The sequence below is a fragment of the Salvelinus sp. IW2-2015 genome, linkage group LG8 (genome assembly GCF_002910315.2).
Source record: "Salvelinus sp. IW2-2015 linkage group LG8, ASM291031v2, whole genome shotgun sequence".
NCBI lineage: Eukaryota > Metazoa > Chordata > Actinopteri > Salmoniformes > Salmonidae > Salvelinus > Salvelinus sp. IW2-2015.
The window spans coordinates 50,155,961-50,165,782 of NC_036848.1; positions in this window are offsets into that span (position 1 = coordinate 50,155,961).

Consider the following 9,822-nt stretch of genomic DNA (forward strand, 5'->3'; position numbering starts at 1 on the left):
CCAGAGGCGATTCCAGGTCTACTCGCGCTTTCGAAAGAAAAAAAAAATGGGCGGACCCCTCATTCCAAGATTGATTGTATTTCCACCTCAGAAACAGGATAATACAACTTTCATATTACTGCTCTTCACTTCCTCTTGACATCCAGGGGAAGGTTATGTATACTTCCTAATTTTGTCATGCCCATTTATAGGCAAGGTCTCTAACGAACCTCGCGTTCAGGAAATCTCACTTCACCGATAGGAAGTGGGCTGCCCAGGAATGAGTTCTGTTTCACTAGAGAAAATAATTCAAACAGTTTTAGAAACTTCAGAGGGTTTTCTATCCAATATAATAATAATATGCATATATTTACGAGCAAGACTGAGAGACGAGGCCGTTTGAATGGGGCACCCTTTTCCCAAGCTACTCAATACTGCCCCTGCAGCCATAAGAAGTTAATGCTAGTCTAGTGCTTAGTTTTTGACCACCAGAGGGCATTCTTTGAGAAGCATTTGATAGCCTCACTAGTGGCTGTACCTTTAGAGAATTTAAACACCTTTTTTTTGTTAAGAACATTATTATATGGGACTTGATTTTAAGATATTTTCCTTAATTAATTTGCCTAACATATCATTATCTATACACAGTATGCACACATTAGATAGTGCTATATCATTTTAAAAAAAAAGAAAATGCCACTGAAAACCAAAATTCCTTAGTTTTAGTCGATCCTCTCAGCTACCCTGGAATGGTAGCACCATTAGAAAGAAGCTGGCGCTTGATGAAAAACAATCAAATTTTCGGTCTCTTCTCATTGGTCGCAATGTTCATTTCATTTAGATAAACAGCTCGTTTCTTGAATGGTATCTGAAGGGTGAGTGGCGGGTGGGGACAGTACTGGAAAGGTAATTTGTGACTTTTCACACCTACAGTTAGACTGGGCTATAAAGAGTCTATTTGTTCTTGCTAATCAGGCTACAAGTGTTTTGAAAAACCTGTTTTCAAAATGCCCGCCAGCTTCCATCACTACTTGCGAAAATAAAAGCACAGCATCTTGTTACATTTTTATTGTAACACAATGTCACAAAATAATTTGTAATCTACCTTTCCAATTACTTTTAGAAGTTTGGGATTTAACAAATGTGTGCATTTCATGTCATTTTTTCATTAAAATCCAATTTGGATTAAGTTATAACTTTTGACTGACCTCGATCTTTGTTTGAGAGTCTAATGCTTTACTATTTAATAATATCATGCCCTCAGAATTCATATACTAAGGGGGCATCTTTTTTCACGCCATTATAGTTACATTGTTTTAGTTTTGAACGTGAGACTGGCACTAAGAACAGGGGAACGTTTCCCTAGTCAGCTCCATTATTAGTGCAATGCCACTTAAAGTGGTTGCTCTTGGTGCTTTAACCCAGTGGGGCGGGGAGGGGAGTTCCACCCCCTCCCCCTTTCCTCCTCTACTCTTCCCCATGGGCTAGGTCTGTCTTCTGTGCGCGGCTCTGTGAACCATTCCGTTGCCCCCTGCCCTCGTGCCTTGAACCTCGCGCGCCCACCGTTATTTCAGTTTGGATACAGCTGGAAGAACTGCAAGGCAATCCCATTTGTGCGCCACTTGGGAGCCAAATCAAATCAAATCCAAATTTTATTTGTCACAACACATGGTTAGCAATGTTAAGCGATTGTAGCGAAATGCTTGTGCTTCTAGTTCCGAGTAATCTACCTAAAACAATTCCAACAAACTATACCTTATACACACAAGTGTTAAAGGGATAAAGAATATGTAACATTAAAGATATATTGAATGATTGATGGTACAAACGGGCTAGGCAAGATGCAGTAGGATGGTATAGAGTACAGTATATACATATGAAATGAGTAATGCTAGGGCTATATAAACATTAAGTGGCATAGTTTAAAGTGGCTAGTGATACATGATTACATAAAGATGGCAAGATTGCAGGTAGGAGATATAGAGTACAGTATTATACATATATATATGAGCATGAGTAATGTATGGTTATGTAAACATTATATTAAGTTGGCATTGTTTAAAGTGGCTAGCATACATTTTTACATAAATTGCCCATAAATTCCCATTATTAAAGTGGCTTTGGAGTTGAGTCCAGTATGTTGCGCAGCAGCCACTAAATGTTAGTGGTGGCTGTTTAACAGGGTCTGATGGCCTTGAGATAGAAGAAGCTGTTTTTTCAGTCTCTCGGTCCCTGCTTTTGATGCACCGCTACTGACCTTCGCCTTCTGGATGATTAGCGGGGTGAACAGGCAGTGGCCTCGCGGTGGTGTTGGTCCTTGCATGATCTATTTCATGGCCTTCCTGTGACATCGGGTGTTGTAGGTGTCCTGGAGGGCAGGTAGTTTGCCCCCGGTGCATGCGTTGTGCAGGACCTCACTACCCTCTTGGAGAGCCTTACGGTTGTTGAGCCAGAGCAGTTGCCGTACCAGGCGGTGATACAGGGATGCTCTCGATTGTGCATCTGTAGAAGTTTTGTTTGAAGTGCTTTGGACAAAAGCCGAATTTCTTCAGCCTCCTAGGTTGAAGAGGCGGCTGCCCGCGCCTTCTTTCAAAAACCTGTCTGTGTGGGTGACCAATTCAGGTTTGTTCCGTGATGTGTCACGCGAGAACTTAAAAACTTACTACCCTCCCACTACTGTCCTGTCGATGTTGGATAGGGTGGGTCTCCCTCCGCTGTTTCCTGAAGTCCACAATCATCTCCTTTGTTTTGTTGACGTTGAGTGTGGAGTAAATTCCTGGACACCACCTCGAGGGCCCTCACCTCCCTCCCTGTAGCCGTCTCGTCGTTGTTGTAATCAAGCCTACCACTTGAGTGTCTGTCCGCAAACTTGATGTTTGAGATGGAAGCGTGGCATGGCCACGCAGTCGTGCGGTGTGAAACAGGGAGTACAGAGAGGGTCAGAAACGCACACTTGTGGGGCCCCAGTTGTTGAGGATCAGCGGGGGAGTGATGGTGTTACCTACCCTCACCACTGGGGCTGGCCCGTCAGGAGAGTCCAGTTACCCAGTTTGCACAGGGCGGTCGTAGACCCAAGGGTTCTCGAGCTTGAATTGACGAGCGTTTGGAAGGGTACTATGTTTTAAATGCTGAGCTGTCTTTTTGCTGAACAGCATTCTCACATTAGAGTATTCTTCTTGTCCAGATGGTTAGGGCAGTGTGCAGTGGGCGTTGCGATTGACGTCGTTACGTGGACCTATTGGGTCCGGTAAGCAAATTGGAGTGGGGGTCATAGGGGTGTCAGTAGGGTGGAGGATGATATGGTCACTTCGACTATAGTCTCTCAAAAGCACTTTCATGATGACGGAAGTGAGTGCTACGGGGTGGTAGCTTTAGCTCAGTTACCTTAGCTTTCTTGGGAACAGGAAACAATGTGTGCCCTCTTGAAGCACTGATGGGAACAGCAGGACTGGGATAAGGATTGATTGAATATGTCCGTAAAAACACACAGCCAGCTGGTCTGCCGCATGCTCTGAGGGAATGGGAATGCCGTCTGGCCTGCAGCCTTGCGAGGTTTAACACGTTTAAATGTTTTACTCACCTCGGCTGCAGTGAAGGAGAGCCCGCAGGTTTGGTAGCGGGCCGTGTCAGTGGCACTGTATTGTCCTCAAAGCGAGCAAAAAAGTTATTTAGTTGTCTGGGAGCAAGACATCCTGGTCCGCGACGGGGCTTGTTTTTTTTTGTTAATCCCGTGATTGTACTGTAGACCTGCCACATACCTCTTTGTGTCTAGAGCTGTTGAATTGCGACTCTACTTTGTCTCTATACTGGCACTTAGCTTGTTTGATTGCTTGCGGAGGGGAATAGCTACACTTTTGTATTCCGTCATGTTTCCGGTCACCTTGCCCTGGTTAAAAGCAGTGGTTTGCGCTTTCAGTTTCACGCGAATGCTGCCATCAATCCACAGGTTCTGGTTTGGAATGTTTTAATCGTTGCTGTGTGGTATAACGTCGTCCGAATGCACTTTCTAATGAACTCGCTCACCGAATCAGCGTATTCGTCAATGTTGTTGTTGGACGCAATGCGGAACATATCCCAATCCACTGAATCGAAGCAGTCTTGAAGCATGGAATCAGATTGTCGGACCAGCGTTGAACAGACCTGAGCGGAGCTTCTTGTTTTAGTTTCTGTTTGTAGGCTGGAAGCAACAAAAATGTAGTCGTGGTCAGCTTTTCCGAAAGGAGGGCGGGGGATGGCCTTATATGCGTCGCGGAAGTTAGAATAACAATGATCCAGGGTTTTACCAGCCCTGGTAGCACAATTGAACATGCTGATAGAATTTAGGGAGTTTTGTTTTCAGATTAGCCTTTGTAAAATCCCCTGCTACAATGGAATGCAGCCTCAGGATGTGTGGTTTACCAGTTTACATAGAGTCAGATAAAGTTCGTTCAGGGCCATCGATGTGTCTGCTTGGGGGGAATAATACGGCTGTGATTATAATCGAAGAGAATTCCCTTGGTAGATAATTCGTCGACATTTGATTGTGAGGAATTATAAGTCAGCCGTGAACAGAATGACTTGAGTTCCTTTATGGTTGTTATGATTCACACCACGTCTCGTTAAGTCAGTAAGGCGTACCCCCCCCCCCCCCCCCCCCGCCCCTCGTTCTTACCAGAAAGATGCTTGTTTCTGTCGGCGCGATGCGTGAAGAAACCAGCTGGCTGCACCGACTCCGTTAGCGTCTCTCGAGTGAGCCATGTTTCCTTGAAGCAAAGAACGTTACAGTCTCTGATGTCTCTCTGGAATGCTACCCTTGCTCGGATTTCATCAACCTTATTGTCAAGAGACTGGACATTGGCGAGTAGTATGCTAGGGAGTGGAGCGCGATGTGCTCGTCTCCGGAGCCTGACCAGAAGACCGCTTCGTTTGCCCCTTTTACGGCGTTGTTGTTTAGGGTCGCGGCTGGGATCCGATCCATTGTACTGGGTGGAAGGCAGAACACAGGAACCGCTTCGGGAGAGTCATATTCCTGGTCGTAATGATGGTGAGTTGACGTTGCTCTTATATTCAGTAGTTCCCCCCGACTGTATGTAATGAAATCTAAGATTACCTGGGGTACCAATGTAAGAAATAACACGTAAAAAAACAAAATACTGCATAGTTTCCTAGGAACGCGAAGCGAGGCGGCCATCTCTGTCAGAGCCATGACCAATGTGACCAATATATATTGTCCTGCTAATAACAGGGTTAATAATATCTGTGAGAATATCCAAGGGGGTTTCATATAATTCTAAGTTAATAATAATAATAATCGCTTTAAAAAAAATAAAAAAATATTTTGTTGGTGATTTCGTTTTCAAATAATGTCAAATGAACAAGAAAATGGCCATTATTGAACATGGGGTGAGACGTTGTTAGTAATTTGTAAATAAAGCCAGTTTGTTATTTAGAATTATTTATTTATGTTTTTAGAGGGAGAGAAACCAAAAACCTACAGTCATCTCATGGATCTCCTAATCGAGGCCAGCGCTGTACAGTGTAACCAGTCGGGAGTAGTGTACACTACTACAGAGACACAGTAGCGCCTTGGGACCCAAAAGCATAATCAGTGCTCTAACTCCCCCTTCTGCTGGTCTGGAGCAATGAAGTAGTGATGCAGGGTACCGTACTAAAACACAAAAAAAAGAACTTTTAGTGGAGCAACCACTGTAGCTTAGTATCCTTATTTACTAAGCTTTATATAACTAAATTACCTAGAGATGATTGTCTTTTACTTTTTGGCTTCAGAAGTAGGTTCAGACTGAACATTGCTCACCCTGTTTTATGTTGGATGGTATTTTCAGGTTTCTGCTGTTTCTTCTGCAGGTTTTGGTTTGTTAGAAGTTTTTTCTTGATAGTAAGTATCCATTTAGGTAATTTTGTCCAACATCAAGGTTTAAGTTATAGAATTTTGATTTGGTTTGAAGATTTTGATGTAGTATCCTGTATAAGTCCTTGCGAAAAAATATCCAAGTTTATCTACATTCAATTTTTTGCAGGAAAACTCATTAGCCCATGAGCTCATGACCTCTCCTTGTCTCTCTCTCTATATACAGTGGGGAGAACAAGTATTTGATACACTGCCGATTTTGCCGATTTTCCTACTTACAAAGCATGTAGAGGTCTGTAATTTTTATCATAGGTACACTTCAACTGTGAGAGACGGAATCTAAAACAAAAATCCAGAAAATCACCTTGTTGATTTTAAGTAATTCATTTGCATTTTATTGCATGACATAAGTATTTGATCACCTACCAACCAGTAGAATTCCGGCTCTCACAGATCTGTTAGTTTTCTTTAAGAAGCCCTCCTGTTCTCCACTCATTTACCTGTATTAACTGCACCTGTTTGAACTCGTTACCGGTATTAAAAGACACCTGTCCACACACTCAATCAAACAGACTCCAACCCTCCACAATGGCCAAGACCAGAGAGCTGTGTAAGGACATCAGGGATAAAATTGTAGACCTGCACAAGGCTGGGATGGGCTACAGGCAATAGGGCAAGCACTTGGTGAGAAGCAACAATGTTGCCGCAATTATTAAAAATAGAAGAAATAGAAGAAGTTCAAGATGATGGTCAATCACCCTCGGTCTGGGGCTCCATGCAAGAATCTCACCTCGTGGGCATCAATGATCATGAGGAAGGTGAGGGATCAGCCCAGAACTACACGGCAGCGACCTGGTCAATGACCTGAAGAGAGCTGGACCACAGTCTCAAAAAACCATTAGTAACACACTACGCCGTCATGGATTAAAATCCTGCAGCGCACACAAGGTCCCCCTGCCTCAAGCAGGCGCATGTCCAGGCCCGTCTGAAGTTTGCCAATGACCATCTGGATGATCCAGAGGAGGAATGGGAAAGGTCATGTGGTCTGATGATTCAAAAATAGAGGCTTTTGGTCTAAACTCCACTCGCCGTGTTTGGAGGAAGAAGAAGGATGAGTACAACCCCAAGAACACCATCCCAACCGTGAAGCATGGAGAGTGGAAACATCATTCTTTGGGATGCTTTTCTGCAAAGGGGACAGGACGACTGTGATGGATGGATAGGGCCATGTATTGCGAGATCTTAGCCAACAACCTCCTTTCCCTCAGTAAAGAGCATTGATGATGGGTCGTGGCTGGGTCTTCCAGCATGACAACGACCCGAAACACACAGCCAGGCAAACTAAGGAGTGGCTCCGTAAGAAGTATCTCAAGGTCCTGGAGGCCTAGCCAGTCTCCAGACCGAACCCAATAGAAATCTTTGGAGGAGCTGAAAAGTCCCGTATTGCCCAGCGACCAGCCCCGAAAACCTGGAAAGATCTGGATGAAGTCTGTATGAGAGAGTCCGGGCCAAAAATCCCTGCCTTGCAGTCGTGTGCAAACCTGGTCAAGAACTACAGGAAACGTATGATCTCTGTAATTGCAAACAAAGGATTCTGTACCAAATATTAAGTTCTGCTTTTCTGATGTATCAAATACTTATGTCATGCAATAAAATGCTAATTAATTACTTAAAAATCATACAATGTGATTTTCTGGATTTTTGTTTTAGATTCCGTCTCTCACAGTTGAAGTGTACCTATGATAAAAATTACAGACCTCTACATGCTTTGTAAGTAGGAAAARCTGCAAAATCGGCAGTGTATCAAATACTTGTTCTCCCCACTGTATATATATCTCATCACTCGGTGTCTCTCTCTCTTGGTCTCTCTCTTCCTCTCTGCTCATGCAGATGCAACTTTTAGCTGACATGTAAGAGACTGTGGTTTCTTGGTACATGGATGATCTAAACCAGAAGAACTAAAAAAAATATGAACCGGCAATAAATGTACTTTTGGAACAATGAGATATAAATAACCTAACTAATTTAGTTCTAAGAAATATCTAAGGAGGATGAGGCTATATTATCGCTCTGCTGTCAGACCATGTTCTAGAAGGTTTTCTAAATGAGTTCAAAAGTAATATAACATGTGAATGTTACATAGAGAAGCACTGGGTAACATCCTATTACTAAATATCATAGGCAGATATACTGTCTATTAGAAGGCCGAGTGCACTAACAGCTCTGTAGGAAACTTCGTTAGTGCGACGCAGTTAAGCCACCAGCAGAAGGGGGTACAGGCCAAATAATGAAATAGAAAGTTGAGCGGTGGCGAGACATTGTTTTCCCACGTGGGAGTTTCTACACGTGACTTCCCACACAACCGCAACAAGAACATGCATATTTGTGCAAGATGGGGAAATGTTATCACATCAGCCGTGTGAAAGCCTTACCACCAGTAGGCGACCCACACGACTGACTTCATATCTGGGTCAAAGTGGCATTTTAATGAGTTCGTTTAGGCAGGGAAATCAGGCAATTTCTCAAACGCGTTTGTTCCGTTCCTCAATCTGAACAAACCTACACACCGTTTGGAGACTGATTTTTCTGGTGTGGTGAGATAACTCAATTCGTTAGAATACGGCGATACGAGCGCTTATTTCAAATAGCCCTCCATAAACCACGCCCCAGTGGGCAGATCTAGGCATGTTGCACGTTTTAATACGCATTTACAATGGGCCCGCCGTGGTTCTGTGTAACCTAGTTATTCTAATATATTTGAGACCAGTGTATTGCATTTCATTTCGTCATTGACTTAATAAGTAAGATATATGAGTAGTAAACAGGGAAACAACAACGAAGGGAAAGAGGATACCTAGTCAGTTGCATAACTGAATGCATTCAACAGAAATGTGTCCTCCACATTTAACCCAACCCCCCTGGATTCTGGATCGCAGACAGTTCGCAATAGAACATTCCAGAGGGTGGAATCGTTTACAAGGCTACCTACATAAATGGGATCATTTGGTTGCCACCCGTATTTGGAATACATTGAGTTCGTTGACAAAACCGGACGCATTTTCACACTGAGATGTATTTGTCAAAGGTCCGCGGCGGGTCTGTGTAAATTGTGCGATTATAGTGGATACAGCTTTATAGCAGTGAATGTCATCTATTAATTTACTGTCAAAGTATTTCTAAGTAGAAGCCATATCAGCCAGGGAAACGAATTGCTCTCACTTTATAATAGAACACTCAGATTGTTTCTGCCTGACTGTGGCTCTTTACCTGTAGTGTTCTTGTAATCACAACAAAACTACTTATTTTGCTCAAATAGAGATATAATTCAATTGTGTTTTCTTTGAAAAGATGGGTGTGGCTGACATGAGAAATAGATTAAGATGAAAGGATCCACAGACACAGAGGCTGATTATGTTTCTGCACATCTCTTTATTTACAATGCTGGTTGCCATGGTAACAAAAATGCAGGACATTGAATGCTACCTGAATTGACTCAGAAAAGTAACATAAGTAGGTCTACAATATCACAGTGAGGTTAAACAGGTGTTGTTCCAACACCTAGTGGAAAGCCATCCCAGAAGAGTGGAGGCTGTTATAGCAGCAAATGGGGGACCAACTCCCTATTAACTCCCTATTTACGTCACTTGCTCTGAGACTTGAAGTAGGGTTTCCCCTTGCTCTGCAAGGGCCGCGGCTTTTGTGGAGCGATGGGTAACGATGCTTCGTGGGTGACTGTTGTTGATGTGTGCAGAGGGTCCCTGGTTGGCGCCGGGGCGAGGCGAGGGGACGCCATAAAGTTATACTGTTACATCCACATACATTTGTCCATGTAGTGTAAGTAGTCCCACAGTATCACAGCGGGTCAAACAGGTGTGTGTGTGTTAGTCAGATTATCCAGTGTCCACAGTGCATGTGGTGTACTATGGTCTTAGTCATGCTCTCACTAACCTTTCCTTCCTGGAGGGCCTGAGGCTCTTGGAACGTGACTGAGGACA